We start from the raw sequence: 15,260 nt of genomic DNA on the forward strand, positions 1-15,260 counted from the left end.
GTATATGTGTGTGTGTGTGTGTGTGTGTGTGTTGTATACTGCTGCAGTGCAGATGCAGGACACAATTCTCTCTTGATAAGAAGAGCAAACCACAGTACACCGGTCTAAATACCTGAAATGTCATCATGCAGTAAAATTTGATCTCAATCAGCAGAAACCAAGCGGATGTGTCTGCCTTCTGTTTTCATTCTTCCAGCAGTCAGCTCGTTAAGTTATTCTTCCTCACTTCAGCATGACTGGTCTAACTTTTGTCACATCTGATTCCCCAAACAGAGCAGCACGTAAGGCCCAGCGACTCAGGTTTCTCATGCACTGTACAGTCACATGACAGTTTCCCAAACTCCAGCAGCCTGGCTGTTTGTCACTTTTAGCAATGTGCTGCTTCAAGAGCCGAGCCATACTAGGGGAGTTTTAAGTGTCCCATGGGAATATTGCAGTCATGATTTCCTTTAGCACTTTCCCCTTGAATCAAAGTGTGCTCAGGGCAAGATGACAAACCCACACTGCCTGAGGACTCCAGTCTGTGAAAATGATTGCAAAAAGATAATAAATGATTGTATTTTGCTATCAAATGGTAAAACTGCTCATATATGAAGTCATGTCACACACAGACCGAAACAAACAGGTTACACCCGTGTGCATACTGTATAAAAAGACATATTTCACTTCTAATAGACCACATCTTCATCTCTAAATACAGCAACGACATGCACAGTCCCCACAGTGTACACATCCAGGCCACACAGGCCAGTCAAGGTCCCCAGGCAGTTTGGAAAGCTGATCCAGGCTTTTCGATTGACAACTGGTTTAACGATATGACAATAAACACTGGCACGTTCAGCGCTAAAGGTTATTAATATTCATATCTGCACTGCACTTGGATCAATCACATGCAACATATCATGTGGGTGTGGACAAGCGGCATCACCAAACACTCAACTTCAAGCAACGGAACCCATCCTAATGACTTGAAAATTACCGATAGGCCTACAGTTAGCATAATTCACGCCGATGCCGACGGCAGCAGTGCCTTCTCGAAGGAAAAACGGGGACTTGGGAGAGCCTGGCATGCCCCGGTTTTCTCCCATTTCCCCAGCACTGGCTCATGGCTTGACTCCGGTGCTGCGTTATTTTAAAAAATCGTTGCACAAAGCGCAAAAGGAGCCGCGGCGTCAATGAACCGATAATTGTTTACATAAACGGCGCACACAGACGCGTCCGTAAAACGCGTAAAATGTACCAGAAGGAAGGAAGAGGGGGAACAAAAAAAAAAAATAGAAAATGCGCGTCTCACCTCGCAATTTTCTCCCCATTTTCTCGCTCCAGCCAAGGAACCGCTCCAGCATTCATTGACGTCACGCAGCCCCACTCTGCTGCAGAGAGCAGCAGGCCTGCAGAGGACGAACAGGGAGGAGAGAGAGGGAGAGAGAGAGAGAGAGGAGAGAGAGAGAGAGAGAGAGAGAGAGAGAGAGAGAGAGAGAGAATGCCTTAACAGATGCAAAAATATGAATCATAAAAAAAAAACATCCTTCCCCTCCCCTAATTGAGTGTACCTGTGCCCGTGGCTGTGGGTGTGGATCTGTCACACATACAGACAGACAGACAGACAGGTAGACAGGCAGGCAGGCAGACAGACTGCCAACGCTGTCATACAAGTGGAACAGCTGTTTGTTGTTATGTAGCACCAGTTGTTTATGTTTTTATTCAGTTGTTTTTAAATGCTTTGGCACTGCTGTTCATCTAACATTCATGCCAATAAAGCACACTGAAAGCAACCGAAAGAGAGAGAGAGAACATATCACACTCATCCAGCTCAGCATCACAAGCTGGTAAGACAAGTTGGTCCTTCAACTGCCGCTTCACTCTATAAATCAACAGAAGCATTGGGGGATTGTGAAAAATCAGCCGTGTGTCAAAGCTTTCCCTATTCAACATCCAGTCAGTCACAGTATGTTCCTCAGTCTTGATACCAATGGGGGCTTGAGGGGCCCATCCTGGGGTCCAAGGTCCCCTATAGGGGCTCTTGCCGGTCATCAGCAAAATGAAAGACAGTCAAATTTCACTATTACTGTTATTTGATTCACTAAAAGTTAGTATAGAATGTAGAAAAATGACACCTTTGATTGCAGATTTCACTCTCTCCACTGTTATGCCTCCAACTATCAGATCAACAGTTATGTAATTTTTTACAGTTGTAATAACTACAAAAATCCTCTCAGATAGGATACTGAATGGGGTTCAGTGGCTTAATGTCTATCTGTTTGGGGGTCCTTGACATGAAAAAGTTTGGGAACCCCTTGCATTAGGGGTTGTGGGTGTGTGTGTGTGAATATGGAGGGGGTTATAACTGTCACAAGAATGTGTATAGATGAATAGCAAGTTGCCATGTGGTGACAGTGATGTCACATAAAAATGAAACAGAGATGAACTTCTCCAGTCATGCCACCTGCACAATTTTCAATAAGAAGACAGCTATTATTTATATGAGGCTATCTAATTAAATGGTATAATTGTTTATCAGAGAGAGAGAGAGAGAGAGAGAGAGAGAGAGAGAGAAAGAGAGAGAGACCTTTGTTGCCTTGGCAACATTGTTTGTAAGCTTTCATGCCAATAAAGCAAATTGAATTGAATTGAATTGAATTGAGACCAGATTTCTATCAGTGAATTACTAACTGGAACTTGTCAGTCTCAACTAGTTTTTATTTTTTTCCTCAAAATGGACTCCAAAGACCTTGTCACGTTAAGCATCTCTAAATAAACATTAGATTTTGGGAATGGTGCAAGGTGTCAAGATTGATGAGGCTGTAATAATTATCCAGGTCAGATCAGTTTTAAATAATACAACTGGGCTCTTTGGAAGAGAAAGGGTCTCATATCTTGTTTCATACCTTTGAAATCGAACCCCAAGACAGTATGGGGTACACAGCATGCCTTTTTATTGTTTTGTGTTTTGACTTTTGGAGTTTGTATTGCAAGGATTTCCACAAGTAGCTTTAAGGATCCCCTTATCTTGAACCAACCAAGGACGTTTTCATACAAAGGATCAAATAGCATTTTCATTTGAGCTATGATTTATGAGGTTGGGAAATCCTGAAGCTGTATAAGCGTAATCTTAGTCAGTGCAGTCAGATTGATATCAGCTGTGACTGTCGTATCAGGACCCCTGTTATTAATCACATCATCACACAAGGATGTACTCTAAGTGCCCACTCAGCAGAAAAGAGTCTCATATTTGTAATTACCATCAACAGATGTCATTCAAAGACCACATACGGGGGGACAGTGGGTAGAAATGTGCAGAAACTTTGCGAAAATGGCTTATTAAAAATCACATTGTAGAGTTTTAGTATTGAGAAGAATAAGTGAGTATGGAAAAACTTCCTCTTTCTGATAAACCCATTAGCAGTAGTTAGGAACCCTTAAAAGATGGCCACATCTATTTTTTTAAGTATTTTGCTTTGTGGAACTTCAAAAGTAAGAAAGGCACTTTCATCTGTGTAACGTATATGTTCTTTATATTTTCGCTCGGCTATAGCATGTATTGAGTGAAGTATTTCAGTCTGAGTGGATACATTGGTATGGAAGTCCGTCCCTCGAGGCAACTTTAACCACTGTAACAGCCTGAGCATAATGGGACTGTTGACTTCAGAATCTCAATATCAAGTTTGATTGTATCTGTGAATTGTGTTTTAAATATCAGTCCCATCAGAAGCAAAAACTGGGGGCGTGCTCCCCTAAATTCCCCAAATTAAATAAATGGGAAGAAACTCCAATTTTTGCTCTGTGTGTGTGTGTGTGTGTGTGTGTGTGTGTGTGTGTGTGTGTGTGTGTGTGTGTGTGTGTGTGTGTATGTTGCAGGTGCACCAGAAATTTCATTAAGGAGCTGAAGCACCACATAGTGGTCAAAGAAGGGAGGTACACCGTGCACAGAATTTGTCGTTTGAAAATATTGTGTGCATTTATATATATTAGGACTTCATAACTAAATAATTAAACCAGGTTTTTGAAATGAGTTAACACAGCTGGTACAGATGGGTACAGACTGATATCTGGTGACAGTAATTTACCACTGGAATACCACAGGTCATGCCAACTCTCCTTCATGATCATCATACATACATACAGATAGTGTTTATCTAATAACCTGCCACATATTTTATTGTGCAGCACACAACACCCTCTAACAGAGTCAAGTCAAATCAAATGTATTTAGGCCTGTATAGCGCCTTAAACACACAACTGTTTGTTACAAAGTGCTTGTTGTAAAGGCACAGAAGTTCTGAGATACAGTATGTAAATTGCCATTAATGTTACTGTGAAAGGCATAAAACTCATACAGAAGAAAACTATTAGAGCTATAGCAAAGAGCTTTTTCATCATTAATCAGGTCAGAACATTTTAAAACTGAAATGGAATGGAAGGATGACAAAAGTGGCATTGTGAAATCTTGGACATATTAAGAATTTATTCAGTATAGTAGTTATTTTTAGGATATAGTCAAAAAGTCTTACTGTATAATGATATCTAACACCCATAAACCTCACCAGAATGTTGATATTTTATTTTAAACTTCTGTCTTGATTCTTTTTGTCTTCCATTGTATCTCTATGAAAATTCATCCGTTATTTAACTTAACTCTAAATTATTCTGGGGAAGTATGCAGTACATGGTCAGAGCGAAAGAGAACAACAAGGGTCTGAGTTATCAAACCAGCCTCCAGTCACCATGTGTCACCTGTGTCAACATTGACATGAATAAACTTGATGGATGATTCTCCCTGATCATTTTCCCATTCAACTCTTATGGAATTCATAGAAGAGACGGGCATCAAAGACATGTATGGCATATATTTAATATATTATAATAGCTGATAATGGCAAATTCTCTCCCTCTCTCTCTTTCTCTCTCTCTCTCACACACACACACACACACACACACACACAGACCTTTTTTGACAACCATCCATCCTCCGTCTACAAATAGGAAGATGTAGATTCTCTCTTTGATTTCTTCTGTCAATGCCTCCTATTGACCAAACCAGTTCTCACTGTCCAGCTAGAAAACACACAGAGAAAGCCTGAAAGAAAGATATCAGGCTCAAGTAAAAAAAATATCTGATTCGTTTTTTGGGGGTTAATGTTTCATATGAAAATGTCAGAGATTGTCACTTTGAATATCCTGTTAAGATGCAGAATGAAATGTAGGTCTGATGTAAGTCTATCCATGTTGTTCTTTTTTTTTTGATGCAATAAACCAAATAGGTTGTCAGCAAACTGTAAATATAGCAACTAGGCATAAGGTGCAGACTCAGTTGCTCACAATCAGTTAAATTTCAATTATGAAACAGATTGTTTCCAGTCCTCAGTCTGTTGTAAAACACCTGATAAACATACACCTGTGCCCACATCACAGTTCATTTAAACACGAACGAAAATCACCACTTATACCGCTACTCGTGTATCGCTTAGCAACAATGTTCTCTAGCTACTGTTCGAGAGCAATATTGCACATTTAATCATTATTATTATTTAGTTTACATTGATTGATCATTAAAGATGTGTTAAACATTTGTAAGCTCTTTTTTATTGCAATGGTGTGTTGCCACCATTTAAAAAAGTAATAATCCACTCAACACAGTGCTTTACAGTGATTTTAGAGCAGCTGGGAGGGTTTTACTCTGCTTGGCATTGTGCCTAGCAACTCCTCTTAGCTCTTCTAAAATCACTGTAAAGCTTTGCATCCACTAGCTGCTAAATACTGTAATACAATGACTAACCAGACACAAGCAATCTGACTGGTCAAAGACAAGTATGGCTAAAATTGAAATTGGTTGCTATTTTCTTTTGTGGCAAACAAGGAGCTAGTAAGCGATCTTTCAGGCTTTCTCTTGTCTTATTTTCTTATGGAGGTACACAAAAAGAACTTTTATATACTGTTCACTTGAATTGTAACTGTTGTGTGTAAAACCAAAACAATAAAACACTAGAGGGCGTTACTTTGTGTGATTATGAGTTGGCCTAGTGCTGACAGTATTCTCTGTACCTTCAGCATGCCATCGTACCCATAACCACAGTAAAGGATGCCCTTTAGTCGAGGGTATTATTTAAGTTAGAAGCTGTGGGAGCTCATGAACAGTAGCTAAACAAAGTGGTTGCTAAGTGACACATACTGTATGTAGCAGCATGAGTGGTGATATTCAGCTATAATGCGGTCACAGATGACTGTTTCCATTTCATAATGCTATATTGTTTGATATATCTTTGAAATTTGCATTTCCTTTACAGTAATAGCTGACACCTCAAGTTTTTTTCTATAAAAATATTACCCCCACACACACACACACACACACACACACATACCCCACCCCTAATTAAATAAGTAAAAACCCAAACCTGTTACATTTATCTCCGCCCTCTACATGCTGCACTTCATCCAGACATGACAAGAAAAGAGTGACATACAAAAGATTAAAAACTCCGGACATTTTGATAGGATGAATATGATGCTGAGCCGTTTCTAGTTCTCACGTCAAAAACCCATGGCAAATTTAGATTGAACACCTTTATCCATCCCTCCTTATTCATATTTATGAGAAGTGACTGACATATTCATTGTGGGGTAATTACAGTGTGGTGAACCTTCATTGTCTTTAGATTGGTAGAGACTGAGACATGCTGTGCTTTGGCTTGCTGCACTCATGCAAACCTCTTCCGTGTAGATATTATTAGCCACTATTTGCTTAGCAACCGTAACACATGTCTGACATTTTTGCACAATGAAGTCGTTTTGCCTAGAGTTTATTTTATTTTGGCTGTGAGGATATAAAAAGGGTGAAAGGAGAGGAGGAGAATGAAAGGATAGAGGCAAACTCTCTCATTATTCTGTCTGAACCTCAATGTTAAGTAAGTAACGTTGATGTCATTTCAAAACTCTTTTGTTTTTGAGGACGCTGAACAGTGATGTCTTTACTGAATATGACACAAAAAGTAAGAGACAAACATCCAGAAGTAGCCATGGTGATTACGCATGAAATTCATCATAAAGGAAAAGCTACAGGTTTTTTTTGTACATCATAATTACTCCCCAAGGCAGTTATTATCTTAAAGAAATGAGCATGCTCGGGTGACCTTAAGATCAATTTAATTCAATAGGTCACGTCAAATAAAATATCCCATACTTAAACACATCATTAAGCTACAGCTGTGTGATGTAGCAACACCAACGTGTCAACAAAACCAGAGCGAGGACGAAGCTGCAGCTTTGAACAGCAGGGGGCACCAGTAATATGCAAGGAATGATGCACATAATACAACTTACCATGAGAAATATGACTTGTGAATCATCAGAGCCAAATACTCTCAATATAATATTTAAAATCCCTGTTATTGTGTGTGCAGTAGAATTTGTATCTTGGTGGGTGAATGTTATCCTTTTCTTATCTCTAGAATGAGAGCAACATAGTACTAAAATAATGCTTAAAAATGACTTACTTGAGCACTGTGTAATATATACAAAAGATTTGACTGTATTAGCCCTTGTGTTCTCTGTGCTGTTTGAAGAGGAGACTTTTAACAAAGCAATGTACTCACTGATAAGAGACCAGATGAAAGCACAAGGGCACAATGACAGCCAGCCTGATTTCCAAGAAGGATGAGACATTTTTGCTACATCAGTAACTCAAATAGATTGTCAACGTGTGCTGTTGTTTCACTTTGCTGTTGCCCTCTGTTAAGTTAATACGGGGTAAAACAACAGAACAACACACAAGCCTGTGGGAGCGCAGCCTATATCAATATATCACCTCAAGTGCCAATTAAACCCATTAAGTGGATAAAATGTGACAAACTGCAGGCGAAAGGCTTGAAAACCATAATCACATTCACTGCATAACAATGTAACTCAACTAAGTGTACTGTTTATTTTCCTTTTTAGTAGTCCTGCTAAGAATATGAGTATGTGCGAAGACACTTTGGGAAGCCAAACAACTGGTAAGCATAAAACATTTGGAAACCATTTCAGAATGATTCAAAATCATTTTGGCCTTTTTTTTTTTTTCAAACATTGCTACTAGTAATTACAGTTGACGCTTTGACAAATCATCAGTGACCTGAAAAATCTTTCTATCTCAGAAAAGTCAACTATTCAGGAATTAAGATCTTATTTGCCCATTGATACAAATCTATTTTCTAAAAATGTCAAATATGTGGCTTAGTCCATGAAACATTCTCCAAGTGCTTTAGACAATGTCAGCTGTCAATAAAATGGCAAAACTGTAGATGAGTGTTTTTTGGTGGATTGAATGCTTGGATTTATTTGATAAATTACAATACAATATACAACTAAGCATGCTAAAAATCAGGCTTACACAATAAAGTTGTAAAGGTCCTTGAACCATTTGGGAGGCAAACAGGCAGAAAATGCTTACTAATTATACTTACACTTACACTTACCAGCACATATTTAACAAAGTGCAGAAATTAGAAAAATGAATATATTACTCACCATTTTATACAACACAATCTTAGGGTCCAATGGCTACTTTGTTTCTGCAGGATATGCAACAAATGCTGTTACATGCCTTTTGCCAGACAAACAACAAAATCAAGTGCTTTTAAATGATTCATTAATGCCACCATTTGTGTAAATTGCCACCATATTTTGTATTTATTTACTGCGGTACAACTCATATCAGTACAGCAAGGAATACACAGAATACATTAAGCATCATTCAGATAGAATGATGGGCAGAGGCTTGTTGTACAGTATATAGGCAATCCTCAGTATATATACAGCCTTTATTGAAATGATATGTGAATGAAGAAAGATCTTACTAACTGCAACCACATTACTGTCCCAATTTTGCAATACATGGGTCTTATAGCAAACCCCATGTATCACAATGACAACGATTATCCAGATCTCTGCATTCTTAGCTTGAGCCATGGATGTTGCCATAGTAACACGAGTATGTCTTATCAAGTATGGCCCTTGTGATTTTTCACTGCAACTTATTTGGGCTTTTCACTGTAGGTATGACAACAGGCTATTGAGTTGTTGCATTCATTTCCATGTTAATAGAGCTAACAGCCATTGTGTGTTAGCTTAACCTCTGACCTTGTCTTGTCAAATTGTTGTCACCTAATATTAAGATAGAAATAGAGGCGTTTTATGCAAATGGTGTTAAATACTTCAAAACTATAAATAGGCATAATTCTGCTGAGAGCTAATGAGATAGTGATATCAAAACATTTTTGCTCCACTTCAATGATCAGATAGCAAAAAGCAATTTATTATACTGTATATTCAGCACTCATATTGTCTTGAATTTTGGTAAAACTAGAATGTTGGCTGGTGTGGTATCTTGCGTATTTTCATCTTAACATTTAGCCCATGAAATTCAGTATATACAATATAATCTTACTCATCACCCTCACAGTATATTTCTAATTCAGTACTGTACACCGACTCAGCATGCACATTGTAGATGTCTGCAGGTGGTTGCAAATCATGCTGGATTCTCATGTTAAAGCAACAGAGGTCCCGTTTTCCACATCATTTCCAGCAAATCTTATGTAAATATCAGTGAAAATGGTGACATAAAGCTCTCTTTCACGTCTGGAGAAATACTTTAATCTCTGCAGACAACCTTTGCCGTCTGCCTATAGCGGGCTAGGTGGCCTGCATTTTGCTTGCATAGCATAACCACAAAGTGTAGGTTTTATTTGAACTTGGTAGTCACTTTGTAGCCCCCACTCGTCACACACTTGCGCTTCCTCCCTTGTTGAAAATAATGAGGCTGTTTGATGTGAGGCTACTATAAGCCATAATGAGAGGAGTATGCTGTTCAGAAGACATGAAAGCTCTTCAGTCCATTTGGTCCATGAGCGGCCATTATGGCGCAGGACAGAGCCATCATGGAGGTCTGCTGACTTTATGAAGGGGAACAGTATTTAATGATGGAGGCAACAGCTGAATCTGTCACCCTTTTAACGTCTCATGGGAGAATGGAGAGAATATTTCAAATGGTGTTAAAACTCGGGGAGACCCACAAAATTCAAGTGCAGGGTGAATGGGCTGTATGAAATTAAACATCAACACATTTAGCCTCAATAAAATGCTTGTGTACAGGACAGATAGGAGACCACATCACAGATGAAGGGAATTTGCTGCATACAGTAAAGTCCTTGATAGTTGTGGAACCGTTTTAGTGACTGTTCAACTTTTAACAAACACAATTGAGCTATATAAATAATAGGGAGCGCAGGAGCATCCGTTCTTAATTGTCATTTCTTTGGCGGTTACTCTTTATTTACAAAAAAAAATTTGTCATCACAACCCACAAAGCTTTGGACTGATGAGTCCATAAATTATCTTTTCACATCCAGAGGCAGGAAGCAGCACATCTACCTCTTGTCATATCAATCTCTTTATCCTCCACAAGACGCCACTGTCAGTGGTGCCAGAAGAAACAGAGAGATACAAATGGAGCGAGCGGTTGAGTAGGAGGAGGGATGGTGACGGAGGGATCAGCCTCTCTCCATTTGTCTGTGGGACGATAGGAAGCGCCCCAGCGGTGATGGGGTTAATGTTTCTCCAGCCTCAGTTGTAGGGAACACTGTGATTTGTCACCTCAGTAGTAAGCCCCGGAGCCCAGCGTCTAGTTAATGGTTAGACACAGCATCCTGCCACTGGGCACCATTTTGGCTCCATAACAATGGAAGGCCTGCCTCAGCCTGGGTGTGCTGCGGAGGACCGGGACCCTGTCGCTATCTGTCTCCCCAAAGACGGCAGTTCCTGATCAGTTAATAGTTAATGGACGTGTGGGAGCATCAATCCAGAGAACTGTCAAGGAGTATAAATGCACAAATACACAGACGGTGGGGACCCAATGCTGATGCTGTAAACATATCTTGTTAACAGGAAGCAGACCCTATGCCACCACAGAATTGACTGACAGGATCACAGATGACTAACAATAACAGCACAGATTTTTTTTCTCTCCTGTTGCCTAACTAAGCATTTGTGCTGCCAATTCTTCAAAGCTGGAATAAGCGTTATTCCCTCTGAGAGCTCTTTACAGGAGACTCTCTATAAGAAAATTAGGTTATGGCAATCAGTAGGAATAGTTTAATTTTGCTCCTTTGACATAGAAGGAACTACAGTATGTATTTAAACCAGACATGACCAAAAGCCATAATGACTGAATCAGTGATGTGTGAAAGTAGCCTATACAGAGAGCACTTTATATTGTTTTTTACATTATTCTAGTCTGATACAGCTACCATTTCATATTTAAATCAAAACTTGGCAGCATCTACCTCAAGCAAGAATTAACTTTGTGTATGGCACTGCTCCATTTCTACATTTTCAGCTTCACCTGCCCATGTTAAAATATAATCTGATGAAACAAAAGCAATTACAAAAACCACAACCCAATTCACATTGTGACTGACTACATAGCCACAAACCAATTCACATGGCGATCACTGGATTACAACACAAGGCAAGGGAATTGGGGCCTGCAATGAGAGAAAGTGTTTTGATTTTCAAATGCATAGCGCTGATCTGACTCATACATATGAAAGCCCCATGTAAAGCACCAAGAATCACGGGGCGACAAAATCAGTCTCTTTAGGTTTCCAACACTCTACAGGTTTGAGATCAGAGGCAGCTTCTGTGTGATACGGCCTGGGCTTTTAGGCTTGGGAAACATACTGTAGCGTATAAGCCCTTGTGTGACCCCAGCATGGCTCCTATACACTCAGACAGGGAGAGACGTCCCTCTCTTTGCACTCCCCCGGTGAAAGTGACGGTCCATCAGTAGCTTAAAGCCGCTGGGGGGTGGAACGGGCCATTATGCACTATTGAGGGGGAAACAGAAAGGAGGGGAGGGGATTGTGTGATGCTTACAGCTCTGCTATGCTGCTAAGCGGAGGGGGGTAAAGCAGCAGGTACAAGCAGAGCTGACTGAGAGAAGAGAGGCATTCTTTTAGTTTTGCGCTCAGCAGCCTCACAGGGATTTCCGACTGAGCGACTTAGACACTGCAGGTGTTGCAAGCTAACAGAACATAGTGGATACTGTATGACATGATGTTATATATATTACCATAAAGCCATAAAGATGAATTAAGGTTAAAGAGGACAGGAGGTTGATAGACCTGTCAGTCCTGAGGTGGGCTACAACTGCAAACATTAGTAGCAATTTATCAATTTTCACAAAGATCTGGTTGAACATTTTCTGTCATATTTTTTTTCCTTGACCACCCAATCATGCAGATTTATCTGTGATAGCCTCTTCTGTGTTTAAGACATTACAACAGAATAGAACAGAACAGAATAGAACAGAAAATACGAGAAAATAGTGGCTAGAGCTTATACTGTATATATAAGCATACTTATTAAACATGATTAAAAATACATCACATGAAAAATGAAGTGATCTGAAACCTTCTAAACTAACCCGCTGAATGATTCTCACTGTTTCATTTACATCACTCAGCTACCTGTCCAGAAAATAACCAGGCTCTCTGTGCTCTGTTATTCTTTACTAATGGCCCCAGTTCACATCTATCAACATTCAGCAGGCATTAAAACAACTGTTCTGGTAGATAAAGCATGCTAATGCTGAAGTAGCTACATTTTGCATACATTTCATGCAGCTCAGAAGTGAGATGCTTGATTTTGATGGTTCATTTAGATGCAGAATACATTGCTGGCGTTGAGGTTGGTAAGCGCATGCAAATCGTCACCCTGCTTAACAGAGGGTACGGTGTATGAGCTGAGCATGTTCAGCCCACTCATTTTATATTACTAGTCTTTATGTCCCAGCCTAGGCTCCTCTCCCAGTCTCTAACTCCATCTTGGCCATGACAGACATGCACACACACACACACACACACACACACACATATAAACACTCACACACACATAAACAGGGACACACTAATACACGCTTGCATATTCTCTCAATCTCTTTCTCTCTCTCTCTCTCTCTCTCACTCTCTTTCACTCTCTCTCTCACTAAAACACACATGCGCACAGATTCCTCAGACTTCGACATATTCTCTCTACTTCTCCACGGGTGAGCCATCATTATCTGGAGAGAGTGCCAGTGTTTGGCCACAGTATGTCTCCTTCCCAGCGTTGAACTGAACAGCCGAGACATAGGCTGCTGGTAGTGACACAGCTGTCACAGACATGCCTCATTACTGCTGTTGCAAATGTCAAAGCACTAAAGTAATCACTCACAGCTCTGCTGGACACATGGTGATAATTTATTTTATGGAAAGAGGATTTACAATTGTGTGAATATGGCAATGTTATATAGATGAGTGAGTTTTACATATTGTTTTTTTACTCTAAAGTAACAGGTTCTTGCGGAGATAGATACTTTGCAAGACGGCAGAATGCTAATGTGATGGCATGTATCAGGATATTTGGCACAAGTAAAAGCATGATAGACATTTTGTTCACAAACAGTGAAGAGGAATCTACTCTGCATGCTTCAGAGTCATTACTGTCAATCCAGGGCGCTCTCAGCTATCATGTTTCTCTCATGAGGTTGATGTCACAGTATATTTCAGGTGTATATGAGCCTGAGGCTGTAGAATTCCTCCCGACATGTTAAAGCGAGCGTGCTGGACATTGTTAAAAGGGTTTCCCAGCTTTGTTGGAGCAACAAAGTGCTGAGAGGATGGGTGGGATTTTTTTGTACACAGCCACTAGCATCTATCATGACAGATTTGAGTGATCATTCACTGTTAGAGGAAGCTGTGCTACTCTGCCACCGGCTGATCTGGTTAAATGTTAACATTTCATCCTGTCATCAATACCCTCTGCTGCCATAGCCATCCCAACTGGGCAGGACCAAAGTCAGTGGCATTGTTATGGAAGGTGGGGGGGAGCAGCTAATTAAGTCTGTGTTGTTGTAAGAAGATGAGTGGGTTGTCTTGATTGAGAACTTGTCATGGTGTTTTAATTATTTTCCTTTAAAGAACCCTAAAGGTTCAATCTGTCTTGTAAATATATTAATTAGGATTTGGAAGCTGCTATCTTACTGTAAATGTCTTGACAAACCTTTCAAAATACCCCAAGAGCCCTGAGTTCATGGACTAACCACCAGCTTCAAAAGGACTGGGGCTTACAACGCTGTTTGCATAGATTGTAATTTTCATTTTCATTGACTGCCCAAATTCCTGGAAGTTGCCATAGTATAGACAGCTGTACCACAGCACTGAAGCCATATTGTAAGGGCCCAAACCTGGGCTGCTCCAAGGGCAGCTGTGAATTTCCCTGCAGAGTAATTGAATTGCTATGAAGTCATTCAGCTGGCTTGGGCATGTTCACCTCTCTCCATTCACTTTAGGTGCAGCATATAAGTCCTTTGACTTAGTTACCATAGAGATGTTGTGCACAGGATGAAAACGGTAGACAGGACTCCTTGACCCAGGGTTGACTTGTAATTTATGAAGGAGCTGGGAAAAGTTATCCTCTCAATCTAGTGCTTCGTCTGATCAGCAATACAAATGAAGAATTTGGGAGCCAGAACAATGGAAAGAATTAGGTACTTTAAAATGTTTGCATAACGAGCTCCTTCTCGCTGCAATGGTTCTCTTCTTCTTAATCACCTGCACTCTCCAGAACACCTACACCCTTCTTCGTGATCAGATACAGGACCGACGGGCTGATGTATGATCCGAGGAATTAATCTGCTCAGCCTGATTGCCATTACCGCCATGCGATTATGCACCTTGATTACTGAGCCCACCCCAAGGACCATGACGTGCCCCAGTGCACATTTTAAAGGTGCGCATAAAATTATGTGGTGATTACCCCACAATAGATCAATCCAGAAGTGAATGAGACTGTGTGGCCATATGGACCGTCTCAAGTAGGACTGTGATTATTAATAGGTACTTGAGGTGACCTGATACCTGAAGCTTGAACCACTGAAACAGCCTCTGATCCCTAATATAAGCAAATAAATTCAGTTTCATAAATTTTGAAGGTCATTATTGGATTATTGTTGTAGAGATGGAATTGTTTGGAGTTCAAGCATGGATTAAAGAGATGTTAGGCTCTTCAGAGACTACTGGGGCTGTACTTGTCCCACTTAAGATAGGCTTCAGACATTAAACAGCACCACAATTGCGGGTTGGCTTGATGCTGAGGTGGGCGGCATGCCACGATTAGCAGCCTACATCATATAGACCTAATGGAGGTCAGTATTTGCTTAGGTACAGTGCAAAAGAAAATAAAAA

The sequence above is a fragment of the Centroberyx gerrardi genome, chromosome 3 (assembly GCF_048128805.1).
Source record: "Centroberyx gerrardi isolate f3 chromosome 3, fCenGer3.hap1.cur.20231027, whole genome shotgun sequence".
Taxonomy (NCBI): Eukaryota; Metazoa; Chordata; class Actinopteri; order Beryciformes; family Berycidae; genus Centroberyx; species Centroberyx gerrardi.